General features: G+C 44.6%; 1 long non-coding RNA gene across 1 annotated transcript in view; it reads left to right on the top strand.

Moving 5' to 3' along the window:
• The window catches only part of LOC136586899 (uncharacterized), a 41,328-nt gene extending 32,263 nt beyond the window's left edge, over nucleotides 1–9,065 (top strand). Inside the window, exon 3 of the long non-coding RNA XR_010787349.1 lies at nucleotides 8,805–9,065. This is a non-coding gene — a long non-coding RNA (uncharacterized lncRNA). The remainder of the gene's footprint in view (nucleotides 1–8,804) is intronic.
• The last annotated feature ends 8,676 nt before the right edge of the window (nucleotides 9,066–17,741 follow it).

Genomic DNA, 17,741 nt, shown 5'->3' with positions numbered 1-17,741 from the left:
TCCATCTCTAGAAGCAGAAATAACGGGAAGGATTACAGAAAATGAAGGTGGGTGTTGTCTCATGCCACCTACAGACGTCTATGGAGAGGTAGGGGGCATAAGACAGATAGAGTCTGACACAGAAGAGGCTGCTGGAGCTAATAGTAACTACTACTGTGTGTCCTCGGAAATAGGACCTACCGCAATAATAAGCCCCACACTGATTTTTGGGTGGGGGGCTTGAAATATAAGCCTCACCCTAAAAATAAGCCCTAGCTACACTACATGAAAAAAAGAGTAATACTGACCTTGCAGGCGCCGTCCGGGTCCCTCCCGCTGGTCTCTGCTGCTCTGGCAGACTTCTGTGTAGTCCTCAGTGCCAACAGAGCATCTCTTGGTGGTAATGGGGCTTAAATACCTGCCTCTAGCAAGAGATTGCTCTAATTGGTTCACGAGTGCCACCTCAGCCAATCGGAGCCGATGCTCAATGAACCAATCACAGCTATCCAATGAATGGCGGACATAACGGGGAAGCACCCTGCCAAGACAGCAAGTACAGTGTCACAGAAAAACAAAAAGGCAGCTCCGCTATCCTCATCTACGAATAGTTACGGCTGCAGCAACGTCAGGCCCACAGTTAGGTGTGCACACTGGTCTTGTACAGCCTGGGTATTCTTTGAAACCTCATGTGATGACAGAAGAGCGGTCATCTGTAAGATCTGTGGTAAGCGGCAAGAAAGTAAACAACCTCAACACAACATGTATCAACAGTCCCATTGACTTAAATCGTAGTTGGAATCAACCGTCCCAATTCAAGATGATTTCCGTGAAATCCGCCCGATTCAACACAAACTGTTTATTTGACTCATCACTAATAATGACTGATTTACTGTGTTACAGCCACGGATATCACATCTACACTGCTCCTCTAGTGTCATGCACAATGCTGTTCCTTCTGTGTATGCTACAGAGAGTTATGGCCCATTTAGACACAACGAATATTGCTCAAAATTTGCTCAAAAGGCATCTTTTGAGCGATAATCGTTGCATGTAAATGTGCCCATCTTTCAGTTTTCTGCCAAACGATGGATTTCAGTTCGGCTTGAAATCCATCATTCAGCAGAACAGCTGATAAGATGGACCACACACTGTGTTCTGCCCGGGAAGCGCTGATAACATTGTCTCAGCTGTCAGCTCCGCTGGCAGAATAAAAATACCTTATTCAGAGAACATCGGGTGATCCCCTGAATAAATTTAGCTCCCAGCGGCAACCATGCTACTAATTGGTACTAATAGGTATTAGTACCAATTAGTAGATTATGCAAAATGATCATTTAAAAGCCATCTTTTGAGCGATCCTCTGTGTGTCTAAATGCACCTTTAGGGAGCATGATCTACTGTTTCTCCATGTGCAATCCATGGGAGACATCATGTCAGCAGTCTACACCCACCAACCCAGAGATAGAGAAGAGATCCTGTTCCCTTATGTACAGGGTATGGGAGACATCAAAACAGCTATTTTTTTACATGCACCAGCTTAAAGATAACGAAGAAGAGATCCTGCTATCCTATGTGTGCCGTGTATTAAGACATCATAGCAGCAGTCTACACCCACCAGATCAGAGACAGAAGAAGAGATCCTACTCTGCTATGTGTACAGTGTATGGACACATCATAACAACTACAGGGGGTGGACAAAAATATGGAAACACCATGCGAAATGTGTTTGTGTTTACTTCACCTCTTGCCCTGCTCAAGGTTGTTTTAGGAGCAGCTGAGTGGCTCAAAGCCCTGACTAATGAAACCTTGATGCTCGAGCTGTCATATTACCTACAATTAAGTTACATGGGATTATAAATCATAATTCAATAAGACATGTAGAGACCGATTTTAAGACATGTATTTTGTATGGTGTTTCCATATTTTTGTCTACCCCTGTAGTTTACACCCACCAGCTCAAAGATAAAGATAAGATCTTGCTCCTTTATATGTACAATATATAGAGACATCATAGAATAGTCTTCACCCACCAGATCAGAGAAAAATGAGAATTAGGGATGGAGCCTGCAGAAGAGAAAACTGGTGATAAATGCAGTATATAAGTCATATAATGGGCAGCTATTGTGTTATTTCTCCCATGCACACAAGATCAGCCAAATCTGAAAGTGTCGAAATGCTTTAATATAAATTACATCATTATTCAAAAAACAAAATGTTATTGACTTAAAAGGAGTGTGTAATCAGAAGATTACCTTTTATATAAATCAACTTTATATAGATATTGACATCGACTGCTCCCCTTGTATTGAAGATGGTGCTCTGTTACTCCAGCTGTCAATCCTGCCTTTGAAAGCCAGCATGCAACCCAGCTTTCCCATCTTCATACAGTCCTGATGCTATCTGAATTTTATAAGGCACCCTCCTCCACTGGTGGGTGCCTAAGCAATAGGTTCCATTTGGTTCTGTGAAGGTATTCTTAAGTGCTCCTTGACTCCTGGTTTTGGCCCATTGCTGTTCACCCAGCTTTTCTGACCTCCTGTCCTGACCTCAGCTTGCTCTTTGATAATGATTATGCCTGATTGCCGCTTGCCCTGTCTCTCCACTTCACAGGAAAATATGATATTAAGTGCGCACTGCTTTTTAATTAACTATTAACCAGCCAGAGTCCTCCTAAAGTCTGGCCCTACTGTGAGTCCAGCAGAAAGTAATCCAGATATTGTGCAAGTTTCTAAAGCAATCTATTCCTTTATTTATATATTCAAACATAATGATAAAATGTATCTGCGAGTAACTTTGTGCCCCCTGCAGCTTCTTTCAGAAGCTGGTCTAAGATCTTTCATGTATGTATGAACTCCACCCTTGTCGTGAGCTTGTTACATTGACTACAGCTCTGCTTGTCCCTCTGGTACAATGCTATAGTGCATCTGACCTGGTGTTCATGCCAGCCGCCACTTCACCAAGACTAGACTTGGAGTAACAGCCTAGAGACCCTGCAGCGAAGACCAGATCCCTTAAAAGGGATCAAAAGGGTGAAAACCAGAGGACCCCTAGGTGCAGTAGCTCAAAGTCAAGTTGGTCAGTAGTACACTGGGTCCACACCGGTATGTGACAGTATGAAGGGTAATTTGGTCTTCCTATAAGAAACATGGAGCATTGACCACTACAAACATATTATTTGCATAGAAATTTGGAGCCATCAAGGGTGAGCATTGGCTTTCAGTATATATTGTAAAGGGTATTTACTAGAGATGAGTGAACGTACTCGGTAAGGCCGATTTCGCAATCGAGCACCGCGCTTTTCGAGTACTTCACTACTCGGGTGAAAAGATTCGGGGGTCGCCGGGGGGCGGGGCGTGGCGTGGTGGAGCGGGGGTAGCAGCGCGGAACAGGTGGGAGCTCTCTCTCTCTCTCCCTCTCCCCCCCCACTCCCCTCTGCAACCCCCCGCTCACCCACAGCGCCCCCGAGTACTTTTCACCCGAGTAGTGAAGTACTCGAAAATCACGGTGCTCGATTGCGAAATCGGCCTTACCGAGTACGTTCGCTCATCTCTAGTATTTACCTATATTATGCTACCTGAAAAAGCCGATTTGTTTTTTGCACAGCTTTCTTTAGAAGGATGCGGTCATTATACATATTTCTGTTTGTGCTGAGCTTACTTCAAGGAAAGCTGAGCCTGCACGTATTTCTAGTTTTCCCACAATTACTTTGCTATTGCTACATCCTGGTGTTTCCGAGTCACGTCCAGCCGAGCAGGTCTGGTTTGAATTTTAAGAACCCACCAGCTCCATGTAAAGAGCATTGTCCTGGAGTGTTCTTGCTGTGTATTGTTGACCTTAACATTCAATACACATCAGGTAACAGAAGTGTGGTTCTTAAATCACCCAGCTGACCTAAATGTGGGCGAGATGCTGAGATTCATCTGGTGACAATCCCTGCTGGGATATAGAGAAGAAAAACAATTCCCCCTCTCTTTTCATTTTCTTGGTCTCTAAATCACTTCCTTTCCCACACAAGATCTTCAAACAGCATGAGCAGCCATTTCCATCCCTGTTTCCAGTCATCGTCTCATCTTCAGCTTAACTCAATGTCAGTACATTGGTCCTAATTATTTCATCTTTACAATGAGTAATGGTTGGCCATCGCTTGCGTGTAGTTTTAAACTGGCGAGAATTAGGAAATGGCATTGACAGACTCATTTACAAACTGGGGAAGTCTCAAAATGTAAAACAATTGTAGAGAGGTTGTCCAGTTGCAAACTTTTAAAGGCCTATCCTCCGGATAGGTCATCAATAGTAGATCAGTAGAGATCTGTAGATCGGGGCCCTTGCCAATGAGCTGTTCTGTAGGCTGATACGCTTATGAACTGAGTTGATTTCTGCAAGAAGTAGACAGCTCAATTCCCACTGCAGTGGCCAAGTTTGGTATTGCAGGACAGGTTCCCATTGAAATGAATGGCCTGTAATACCACGGATGGCCACTACAGTGAGAACAGAGCTGTCTGCTTCCTGCAGAAATTATGTCAGTGCATGAGCTGATTGGTAGGAGTCCCTGGAGCTGCACTACCACTGATCTACTATTAATGACCTATCCTGAGGATAAGATATCAATAGTTTACAACTAAAAAATCCTTTTAAACTTCAAGTGTGTGTATAATTCTTAAGGGTATCGAGAGTGTAACATGTCCAATTACCTACTTAATTTCTAATGCAAACCCCCTACATTGAGGTCACAGTACCAAGCTACAGAACTTTCGAATATTTCTCTTGCTTTCTAAGTTGGTGTCGGGGCAGTTGTTATGACCCATTGGAGGGGATCAGTGGACCATACTGCTCAGCCTCTTTACATTACAGAAGAGCATCTGATTGGTTCCCCTCTCTATAAATACATTTGGTTGCTGCAGTGGGATGCAATTGATAACTGTGACAACTTGTGCTCTATCCAATATTCTTTGTTCTGGTTCTAAGTAAGTATTTCTAGTCTGTCCAGTAGGTGTGTCTTGTTCCTTGGGGGGGGGGGGGTTTGTTCAAAAAGTTTTTATTAAGACAGCAGTTTCTCAAATATTAGTTAAAATATTAGAGAAAACTTAAAACTAAGCCCAATATATGGGGAAATTGGGGGGTGGGCGCAGATATGGGAAAAGCAAGACATAATGTTCCTTGGCTTTTTAGTCCAGTAGAATTTACTTTGGGTCATTCCAGCATTTGGTTCTTTAGTCTCTTGCCTGGGCCCTCGTGCCCTCCTGTTCTTAGGGATAGTATTTTATACGGGGTCGCTCATAGAGATGGCTTGAGACTGTTTAGAGATAGTGGTTCTATTGTTAAGGAACAGTGCCTGGGTTTCCTAGTTTGTGGTTTGTTTAATCTTTGCTTGCCTGTTTGTTCCTGTTTGCCTTGCGTCATTCCAGTTTTTGCTTCTTAGCCTCCTGCCTAGGCTCCAGTGCATTTTGTGGTCAGGAAAACTGTTTTAGAAAGAGGGATCTATACAGACAACTTAAGGGTGTTTAGGGACAGTGGGGTCTAGTGTTGAGGTTCAGTGTCAGAGAGATATTAGGGAGAGATGTAGAGGAAGCCACTGTTAGGGTAACAATTTCTGTCGTTATTTCGATTACATACTAAATGTTCAAGTCTCCACTGCCAGTTTCATTATACTAGTAATTATTAGGAAATTATAGTACCATTGTTTCTGGTGGCGCAATGCGCCACACAGCTTTGCTACATGCACGTCACACACACAGCTGTGGTACATGGGCGTGTGACAGACACACTCAGCTGTGCTACATGACATGCCCATCACAGACACAGCTCTGCTACATGCCATGCGCATAACAGACACAGCTCTGCTATGTGCCATGTGCCTGACAGACACAACTTTGCTACATGGCATGCACGGCACAGACACAGCTTTGGTACAGACATGACGTGCGCATGGTACAAACACAGCTCTGCTACATTATATGCGCATGACAGACACAGCCCTGCTACATGACATGCGTGTGACAGACACAGCTGTGCTACATGACATGCACATGTTACAAACTCAGTTCTGCTACATGACATGCGCGTCACAAACACAGCTGTGCTACATGACATACATCCATGCTGACTATACACATTACACGCACAGCACATTAGACAAACAGCCACTCACAGCTCTACCACATCCATCCTGATTCCCACACATGACACACACAGCTCCTGGATACAGGTGATCACATGATGGTGATGTCATTACAGATCCTGGTAGTTTCTGTTGGCTTATCTAGTATAGAGTACTACAAAACTCCAGAATGGCTCCTCTGACAGCAGTGACATCACCACAGGTCCTTCAGCCCACCAGATCCCTGTGGTGGCGGTAGGTCGGTGTCTCCTGTCAGGACGGCTGATCTGTGGTGGCGGTAGGTCGGTGTCTCCTGTCAGGACGGCTGATCTGTGGTGGCGGTAGGTCGGTGTCTCCTGTCAGGACGGCTGATCTGTGGTGGCGGTAGGTCGGTGCCTCCTGTCAAGACCGCTCAGTTAATTGTATTAGGACCAGGTATAACGGCACCAGGAGGTGGACCTATGATATCATCCAGTTAGCAGCACCCTCAGCTCTTGTCATCTAATGGTAAATCCCTAGCTGCATTTGTAAATGTTTATGCTCTCTTTATATCTATATTTTTTGCAACATTCAGCTGTTACACTATTCAGTTCCCTAGTAAGTACTGCAGCCTTCTAAATACTGGAAGACAATTCTAGGAAAGGTGACTGCTAAAGCTGAAGTCCAGTTCTGCGGTTTAGTGTCCACTTTGTGTTGTTCCAATATCAATTTCCAGTCTACCATCCAACACTGGGTGATATAATTGTTTTATATGCAATACAATGCAATAAAAAGTGAGCTCTACAGAACTGCAAACCAAAGTAGTATTTAACAGGCATACTAGTACATCTGCTCCTCTCTGGCCATACAGTGTTGAAAAGACTTCCAACTAGAACTTTTTTGTTTCCTCTGGTAAAGTTGAGTAACATTTTAAAGCTTCACTTTTATTGTCTGTACTCTGCATATGAAAAAAACCATTATAGCTATGGGGAATTCGATAAAAGAGTTTAAGAGGGGTCTGGATTAGAGATGAGTGAGCATACTCGCTAAGGGCAATTACTCGATTGAGCATTGCCCTTAGCGGGTACCTGCCCGCTTGGAAGAAAAGATTCAGCTGCCGGCGGCAGGCAGGGAGTGGCGGGGGAGAGCGCGCGCGGGGGGGACGGAGGGGACGGAGGGGAGATCTCTCTCTGCCTCTTTCCACCCCGCTCCCACCTGCTCACTGCCACAACTGACCTGTCACCCGCGCCGGCAGCCGAATCTTTTCTTCCGAGTGGGCAAGTACTCGCTAAGGGCAATGCTCGCTCGAGTAATTGTCCTTAGCGAGTATGCTTGCTCATCTCTAGTCTGGATGCCTTCTTGGGCGTTACAATATTACATCTTATAGTCACTAATTATTTCAGAAGAGTTGATGATCCGGGGTAGGACTACCACTGACGAAGGCTCTGTGCAGCCGATACGCGTCTGGTCCAGACATGTGTATACCTGGCAATCTTAAATATGTCTAAATAAAGGAAGATTATATATTTTATTCTGCAAGCAAGCGTGGATGACACTTTTTCCTGCATGGAATTTTCGGCAGCCAATGACAGCGGCCGGAGAAGGGAGGTGGGAGGGAGTTTAGCAGCCTGACTGCTAAACTCCCTCCCCCTTCTCTCCTCCCCTCCGGCTGTTTGCAATGGGAGGGGGCGAGATGGGGACGGAGCTAAGCTCCGCTCCACCCCCTTCCATTGCTGACTGAGGTGTGAACCCACATTAGATGGGAAAATCCAGCGATCTGAGCGACTTCCAACGAGGTCCAGTCATCGGTGATAGACTAGCCGGGGCCAGGATGTGACTGCCAACCTTGTGGGGTTTTCTCATGTAACAGTGTGGAGAGTATACCGAGAATGGTGCGATCAAGAAAAACATCCAGCAAAAGGTAAACCTGTGGATGGATACATCTCATCAACGAAAGGGGTCAGAGGAGGATGTCAGGAATCATTCAGGCCAATAATCACTGCGAAATCAAGCTAATTTCAGCTGAATACAACGCTGGTGCTCCAACTAATGTTTTCAAATACACAACTCATTGTTCTTTAGCACGGAAGAGCAATAATAGCGGACAACCACTTCTAGCACCATTGTGTTTAATAGAAACAGGAAGGGGAGATCCCAGTTGGCAAAAGAGCACAAAAACCGTAACTCTGAAAAACATAATTTGGTCAGATGAATCCAGATCGCTCTTGCCCGGCGCTGACGGGATGGTCAGAATTTGTCGCAAGCAGCATGAATCGATGACCCCTTCCTGTCAGCTGGTCAGAACATGTCAGGACCTTCATCTAACGTGCTGCAACTACAAGACGCTTCCTGTCCGCAGGGGCCGATATTTCTGCAACACCTAGTGGAATCTACAGCAGGACACGTTGCTGCAGTTCTGAAGGCCAAAGGAAGTTCAATGCGCTACTAGATGGGCGTCTTTAATAAAATGTCCACTCAGTGTGTAGAGATAATTATGCGGTGATGTCTTTCCTCAACATCTGTTCTATATTTATGGTTTATTTATGGACACTCCAGAGGAATCCGTGTTCAAACAAAGCATTGCGTTCTTTAAATAATGAGTAATTTTGGAGATATCTAGGGTCAGTGGGGCAAATTAAATTTAGCCGGGATGCGGGAAGAATAAACAGAGTCCACGAAGAAAACACTTTGTTTTCATTTAGGAACGTAACAGAACAGATTTGATGTTATATGTTTCCCCATTCTATAGGACAAGCTACAGATGGTATACATATGAAATATCCAGTGACCTAGATTGTACGTTACCACACACAGTCCTTGAGTCTGCTCACGGCGCCAGATCAGAGATTGGTATAAGACTAATGAGGCAGAACAATTGGGAAATTCTGGACAAGACAATTATAAGAAGGAACTGTATCAAGTGGAAGCGACTGCAGCTGAGCGAGATAAGAATCAATATTACACCAGACTCACGGCTCCCAAATTCAACACATTGTTTCACTTTTCATGTGTCCTTATAAACATATTTATGATTTTTGTTTTTTATTAAACAACTTTATTTTCGCTTGTTTGGCCAAAATGTTGATTTTTCTCCAGCTTCTCCTTTAATTTTGCCGACATATTCTGTATGGATGACAATACAATATTTGGGCAATTGTGATCAAAAATACTGAAGCCCTGATGGAAGTGCCATGTCATCTCAAGGTACGCAGAAGAATGCCTGGAAGGAAAACACAAAGTGAGGAGGGAAGACACAGGGGGCGCTATCTGGTGTGTGTGTAGTGAGATCAATTATAGATAATGAAGATAGCTGTTGCATTCACCGTAGAGAGTTGCGCTATAAACAAGCACAACAGCACAAATATGTTTGTCTAAGTCCAAGCAACTAGTTTTAATAAATGGGAAATGCAAGCCCAGAGGGTTCACCGGAGGAGTTCTTCCCAAGACTCATAACTGGGGTCAAAATCCAAATGAAGAAAATAAGAATGACAACTACAGGCGCCATTTCCAAGGATAGAACTGCGATGTATTCTCAAGATGTACAATACAATAGAAAATAAATGGATTAAATTACAAAAAAAACAGAGCTTAACGTTTCAACTCAGGATTGGAGTCTTCCTCGGGCATACACTTTTTATAGGAGGGAGGTACCCAAAAGAACCAGGGATCTTTTTCTGGTTAGTGGGGCGTTTCTAGTACAGGCTTCTGTTGCGAGGTGAATGTCCGTGTAACCCTTCTGAGGTAGTATGCCGGCTGACGTTGTTGGGGGAAGGTTGCGTTCGGCTCCAGTGGTTTTTTCTACAACAAGTTGTTCAGTTTTTGTCCTATTTGGTGATGGCTGATTCATACGAACAACATGCGGCTGTGAAATGCTGTTTCCTTTTGTACTGCTCAAAGCACTCTTAACTTTAGCTGAGATGCGGGAAGAATAAACACAGTCTATGTCTTTGGTTAAAAATTGCTTCACATTCGCAATGCGGCAGATGCGTTGACGTGATGGAAGAAACACTCACCTGTTTGCCCACACGATGCTGAGTGTTAACGCCCTTGCCTCACTCCGTTTTCACTCAATCCCGCTCCGTGTGACTTTTTGTATAAGCACTTTGAGTAATGGAAAAGAAGACAAAATTTCTGCACGTTGTTCACATGAATCTGCCATCACAAAATAGGTGAAAACTGAACAACTTGATGGAAAAAAAGCCCCACTGGAGGCAAAAACATCCGTACCCCAATACCCATTGGTTGGTATACCACCTCAGAAGGGTTCGGCAGACACTCACCTATGGTAGTAACAGAAGCCGGTACTAGTAACGCCTCGCCCACCAGAAACAGACTCCTGTCTTTTTTAGGTATCCCTCATATATTCTAACAAACATATTCACGTTTTTTTCTTGTTGTTAAACAATTTTTTTTCCCCGTTTCCTCCCTGTTTGGGTCAAATCTTACAGCTGAGTTTTCTCCCACTTCCGCCTAACCGATTCTCATTAAATGCTGCCTACATATTGTTGACAATGCAGTATTTCAGCAATTTTTATCCAAAACAGCGAAATCCCGATGGAGGTGCCTTGTCATCACTACTCATGCGACAGCTCAAGAAAAACAGCATTCCTTCATAAGCCTCCACTACACTACAAAGTGCTGATTTTAGAGGAATTGGGTAAGCTACTGGAAACTATGCAAATATGTTTGAGAGAAAAGTTGCAGCACATCTAGTAAATGCCTCAACACTTCACACTACCTTGAAGCTACCTGCCCGAAAGAATGGCTGAATCACTGGTATGTCACCAAGGAATGGAAACTACTTCCAAGTCATGCAATGACAATGGAGAGACATAGAGTTCATCATAGTCAGTGAGATATCTATGCTCTCTTACCAGATGTTATGTATGAACGCAGAGGCGTAACCTGAAGCTCAAGAGGCCCCAATGCAAAATCTGTAACAGGGCCCCCAACTATAATGCTTTATTCATACTGGGGTCCTTATATGGAGAAGAGAGGCCTTATGGGCCCCCCAAGGCTCCAGGGCCCGGGTGCAACCGCATCCCCTGCATCCGCTATAGTTAGGCACCTGTATGAATGACTTTCAACTAAAGAACAAAGGCAACAAGTTTTTAGTGGTATGAATCTGCAGTTCTTTGGCAATCTGAGGCAACTGCCACCACATAAGAGATCAGGAACTCCAGTTTACAAACAGCGTTCAGCCAGCAACACATTGTGCAAGTGGCAGCAGGGTGACAACGCTTTGCACTTCAGCACATCGATGGAATAAAATATAATAAAATCAACTTTTTTAAGTTAGACAACTTTATTTAACTTGATCCATACTGAACTAAAAGGTATAAAATAACTTTTTCTTGTACCACAGTTTTCGATGGTCATATGTCATTTTAAATAACATCATGGGGTGCCCATGAATTCGTTCAATCATATTGTGTTAACTCATGGGGCGCACCATTTCATTTAAATAACATATGACCAACTAAATTGGGGTACGAAGAAAAGTTAATCTTTAATTTTTAATGCATTGCTGATCAAGTTAAAGGGGTCTCTAGTTTTAACCTACTGATTGCCTATCAGCAGGATACGCAATCAATGATAGATCAGCGGGGCTCTGGCACCTGGGAACTCCGCTGGATTGGTATGCTTATGTAATGAGCTGATCCTTCCAGTGGCCAGGCTTAGTATTGCAGGCCAAGGTCCCATTTGTTTCAGTAGGAACGTTGCCTGCAATGCCAAGTCTGGCCACTGCAGTGAGAATGAAGCTCTCTGCTTCCTGCAGAAATCACAGCAGCAAACAAGACAATGAACATCCATCAATCTACTATTGGTGACCTATCATGTTGATAAGGCCATCAATAATTTACAACAGGACAACCCCTTTAAATAAAATAGTTTTGCCTAGAAAATGTATTTTCTTATTTCCTTTTTACTTTAATAGAAACTCTCCACAAACTGCAGAGAATAAAATAATGTATAGAGTCTACAGCAGGGATCTTGAAAAGGCTGTACTCACATGTTGTACCGTGTTTCCCAGAAAATAAGATCTACCCCAATAATAAGCCCTACCCTGATTTTCAAGGGGGTTGGGGGTGGGCTTGTAATATAAGCATTACCCCGAAAATAGATTGCCTACACATGAACGGGTCGGATTCCGCATGCGGGAGGGAGCCTGCAGTGGAATCCGTCCCTGTACCCGACCGGCGTCCGTGCGCACCTGTCATTTTGTTTCTTCTTCTGTACTATGGATGGACCCAGCGACTCGCTGTTGGACATTTTTTAAACCTCTGTTTTTCCCGTGTTATCGTTAGGCACGACTTTACCACAATGTGACTTGTGGAAGGGCTGCAGGTCAGACAGCTTGCATTGACTTCAATGGAAGCCTTGCGCATGGAAACCGCTCAAAAATAGGGCACGCTACGACTTTTTCCTGCGCGAGCGGAAAATTACAATTGATTTCCACTCATGTGCAGGAAAAAACACTTCTCCACAGCATGCTATGGAAGGTATTTGCTGCGGAACGCCCACTCCGGATTTTGCAATGCAAATCTGGTCGTGTGCAGCCGGCCTTAGCCTTCCCTAAGTGAATAGAAAGGAAGCATTATCAGATACTTCTGGCCACTGGGCAGTCTATGCTGCTAATCGGAAGATATTGTTGTTTGTGTGAACGCTATACCAGGGCCTCGAAAATGGCCATCACTCTGCAGTTGTATGAAAGAAGCCCGGTGCAGTGAATGTAATTATGCACAGTGTTTCCTAGAAAATAAGACCTACCCCAATAATAACCTCTACCCTGATTTTCAGGAGGTGGGGATGGCTTGAAATATAAGCCCCCCCCCCCCCCCCCCCAAAAAAAAAAAACCCTGGCTACACTACATGAAAATAAATACTCACCTCGCAGGTGTACCGGTCTCCCTCGATGCTCTCGAGGGTTATGACGATAGACAAAGATGAAGGGGGAGATAGAGTGGTGCAGCACTGTGGAGAGCTTTATGGATGAGAGTGTTTAGTATAAATTGGATTACATAGCGTTTGGGCAACCAATGCAGTGACCAGCACAGGGTGGAGGCATCAGTGTAATGACTGGCACAGGGTGGAGGCATCAGTGTAGTGACTGGCACCAGTGGAGGTATCAGTGTAGTGACTGGCACCAGTGAAGGCATCAGTGTAGTGACTGGCACCGGTGGAGGCATCAGTGCAATAAACATCACCGGTTGGGGCATCAGTGCAGTGACCAGCACAGGGTGGAGGCAATGATGCAGTGACTGGCACCAGTGGAGGCATCAGTGTAGTGACCAGCACAGGGTAGAGGCATAACTGTAGTGACCAGCACAGGGTGGAGGCATCAGTGTAGTGACTGGCACCAGTGGAGGCATCAGTGTAGTGACCAGCACAGGGTAGAGGCATAACTGTAGTGACCAGCACAGGGTGGAGGCATCAGTGTAGTGACTGGCACCAGTGGAGGGATCAGTGTAGTGGCTGGCACTGGTGGAGGCATCAGTGCAATAAACAGCACCGGTTGGGGAATCAGTGTAGTGACCGGCACAGGGTAGAGGCAATGATGCAGTGACTGGCACCAGTGGAGGCATCAGTGTAGTGACCGGCACCGGTGGAGGCATCAATGTAGTGACCGGCACCGGTGGAGGCATCAATGTAGTGACCGGCACCGGTGGAGGCATCAATGTAGTGACCGGCACCGGTGGAGGCATCAATGTAGTGACCGGCACCGGTGGAGGCATCAATGTAGGGACCGGTACCGGTGGAGGCATCAATGTAGTGACCGGCACCGGTGGTTACTACATTGAAAATCCACAGCAAAAACTATGTTTAAATCAACACAATGAGTGCAGATTTTGCTATAGAATTTGCTGCAGATCCAGCAGATTTTACCCCTTCAATTTAAAGGGTGAAATCTGTTGTGGATCTGCAGCAAAAACCGCGTCAGATTTTGTGCCGATCCACACGAAAATACACTAAAGAATAACAAACACCTAGAGCGATGTTTTCAAACTCTAAGGATGGCATCACATGGGTGTATTGCAAAACACACTCGCTCCTATGCAACTTTTGTGCACAGAGAACGAGTCTACTTTCCATGCGTGCCGGCGCACTATACTGCGCGGACTGAGCAGGCATCACCTCGGCCTGATTTAAATGGCTATTAAGCCAAAGGCAGAGGCGGTGGGAGTGGGTTTGCACCACGTTTGGCACATACCCACGCGTATATATGTGTGCGTTTGTGCAACTTTTGTAGCACAAATGCGCACAACATACAGCAGGCGCTATTTGTTTGCGCCAGCAAGAACCATGCACGTAGAAAAAAGAAATGATAATGAGCCCATTGAAATGAAGGGGTTCTATTCTCCGCGTTTTGTGTGATTTTTCAGAGCACAAACACTCGCAAACTATGATGGCGTGGCGCCGCCCTAATGTTGAGGGTCTAATCTTGGCATAAACCATAAATATTTGGTGCAGGTCCGATTCCTAGAATCTTGTGGCTGTGCCTGTTATTGTAGTTTGGTCCACTTACCTGACGTACCAGGTACAGTCCCATCGATTAGACCGGGCGTCGGTATTAAGGTCCTTGAAAACCCCTATAATATTAAAGTCAGGATGGTTATTACATAGCAGTTCTTTGCCATTCTTACCTGTTGCCCCTGTGCTGACTGTTAACCCCTTACTGTCAAAGCTATTTTGCTTTTTTCCATTTTTGTTTTTTCCTCCTCCTTTTTAAAAAATCGTAACTCCTTTATTTATCCATCGACGTCGCTGCATGAGGGCTTGTTTTTTGCGGGACGAGTTGTATTTTTCAATGGTGCTATTTATTGTAGCTTATAATGTACTGAGGAACGTTAAAAAAATTCTAAGTGAGGAGAAATGAAAAAAAAAACAACATTCCGCCATCTTTCAGTGCATCCTGTTTCCACGGCGCACAAACTGCAACAAAAATGACTTGATAGCTTTATTCTTTGGGTCAGTACGATTACTACGACACCAAACTTGTGTAGGTTTTTTTTGCTGTTCTACTTGTATTTTTTTGTTAAACATATTTAATTTTTTAAAATTATTTTCTGTCTCCATTTTCTGCGCACAATAACTTTTTTATTTGCGCTACGTCCTGTCGTTTCTGATAGGACCATTATTGAATACAAAAAATTTTTGAATCGCTTTTTATTACATTTTTTCTTGGAGATAGGGTGACCAAAAAAGCGCATTTCTGTCGCTTTTTATTTTTTTTGGACGTTGTTTCCCGTGCGGGGTAAATAATGCATTACTTTGATAGATCGGACCTTTACGGATGCAGCAATACCAAACACATATTTTTGCTTCATTATTTAGATTTTTTTATTGCAAATATGGCAAAAGGGAGGGTTTTTTGAACTTTTATTACTTTTTTTAATAATTAATAAAACTTTATTGTTTTTATTTTTACAATTTCTTTTAGTCCCCTGGGGGGACCACAACCAGCGCTGCTTTGATCACTCCTGCAGTATGGCATAATGCCATAGCATTACATCATACTGCATTCTAACAGGCAGCCGACCAAGCCACCCCACGGCATATTTTTATATTCCACAACACTTCTGCTTGACCCAACCCAAACAACCAATCACTGTGAATCAGCCAACCCAAACAAACAATCACTGTGAATCAGCCAACCCAAACAACCAATCAGGTTGCGAATTGAGCAGAAGTGTTGTGGAATATAATAATATGCCACCCCACGGGAACGGCTTGATGGGCAGTCTGCCAAAACAGCTATGGGGCCTTTCAGAAGGTCCCCGGCTGCTATGACACATGCATGGCTCCCCCGATCTCACCGTGGGGGAAGGCGTATGGGACCCCTGAACATTGGCCGGGGATTTAAATGCTGCTATCAGAATTGACAGCGGCATTTAAAGGGTTAATAGCCACGGCCAATCGCAGCTATTGCCCGCGGGTGTCAGCTTTAATAAACAGGAGGGAGATAGTGGCGCTATCTCCCACCATGCACGTCGTACAGTGGCAGGATGTAAAAAGACTATTGGACCGTCACTGTGGTATGGTTTCTACATTGTAGCAACAAGTGTCTGTTATTTACCGCTCACGTTATTTCATTTTCCTACATAAGGGGGCATCAGCTGCAGATAGTGGTGCGACAATTGTCCTTGGGCAATGTCCGACCTGAGGATGCTGAGCTGCCATACCAGACACGGCCTGCGGACAAGAGTAGCGCTGTTTCTGAGAATTAACAGTCCTTTTCTTCATCTCTCACAACACAAATGTATTCGGATGGCTTACATATGAGCGGGATTACAATAGGCTGTTCTACTTACACCTCATGGAAAAACCCAGACTCTACGCCGAAATCACCTAAATTCCCCTATGTGATTGTATTCTCCCATAAGGGAAGCTAGGTGCAAATAACTAACAACGAAATATGCCTAATTGTAGATAATTCAGAGCGGGGAAATTTAGGTCTAGGTTTACCTTTAGATTTGCATGTGCAGCACTTCCCTAATGTGACTCTACCACCATCAGAACTCCCTTTATGCGAGGGGGGATTCCAGTGATGGAGAAGGGAACTTGTTGGAGATTACAGACCGAGACTACATGTGATCTGATAGAAAAGGAATACGGATGTAGCAAAGTTTAACCTTAATGCATTACGTAAACTGCTGCACAGACTTTTTTTTTTGCCTTTTCAATGATCGTAACTTTTTCAGGTGATCAGCTGATCGTGAACTTGCTGTCAGCGCCACAACACATAGGGAGCGGAAGCTGCTGCTTCAATCCCTGAGTAGTAGCCTGTGCTTGAAGTGAGAGGTGTGCCTGCAATAACAAGCATTGGCCACTACACAGGGGTCGGAGCTAACTGCTTCCGCTCCATCCCTGTGCATTTGTGGTGCTGATAGTAGATGTTCAATCAGTTGATCAGCTGCGGTACCAAGCAGTGGACCTCAACAAATCAATTATTGATGACCTATCCATAGGATAGGTCATCAATAGTATTTCCCCGGAAAACCCCTTTAAGTTTTGCTACATTTATACAGACACTGTGTGAACACTGATCTTTCTCTTGGTGCCCCATTCTATTACTGGATTGCTATCATTTATAAAGGTTCCGATAGTGGGGGTATATAAGAAGTATATTAGGGTGGCCATACACATTAGTTAGAGATCGGCTGATCCTGCCAATTTCTGTTGCATCTCATAGGTATAGCAACTGTAACAATGTCAGTTGGACGCTAAACAACAGAGCTCGGTTTCACCTTTAGGCCTCATGTCCACGGGGAAAATCAGATCCACTGCGGATTTGTAACGCGGATTTGGGCTGCGGATGCTGTGCGGATGCACTGTAATTGTCTTTTATTTTTCAAGCGGGAGATCAATTGAGCTATGTGCTCTATGAGCTTCCGCACGCGTGATCCGCACTTAGGCCTCATGTCCACGGGCAAATTAAGATTTTAAATCCGTAGCGTTTTTCCTGCACGCGGATCCGCGACCCATAGGGATGCATTAGACACCCACAGGTAGTTAAATACCTGTGGATGTCATTTTTCCCTGCAGGCACAAGTCCCGCGTGCGGGAATAAATCCGGACATGCTCCATTTAGGTGCGGGTCTCCCACGGGGATGGCTCCCGCAGGCTTCTATTGAAGCCTATGGAAGACATCCGGATCCGCAGGAGACCCGTGCCTGAATTAAAC

This window comes from Eleutherodactylus coqui, chromosome 12, assembly GCF_035609145.1.
Source record: "Eleutherodactylus coqui strain aEleCoq1 chromosome 12, aEleCoq1.hap1, whole genome shotgun sequence".
Taxonomy (NCBI): domain Eukaryota; kingdom Metazoa; phylum Chordata; class Amphibia; order Anura; family Eleutherodactylidae; genus Eleutherodactylus; species Eleutherodactylus coqui.
This window is presented reverse-complemented; position numbering and strand designations above follow the sequence as displayed.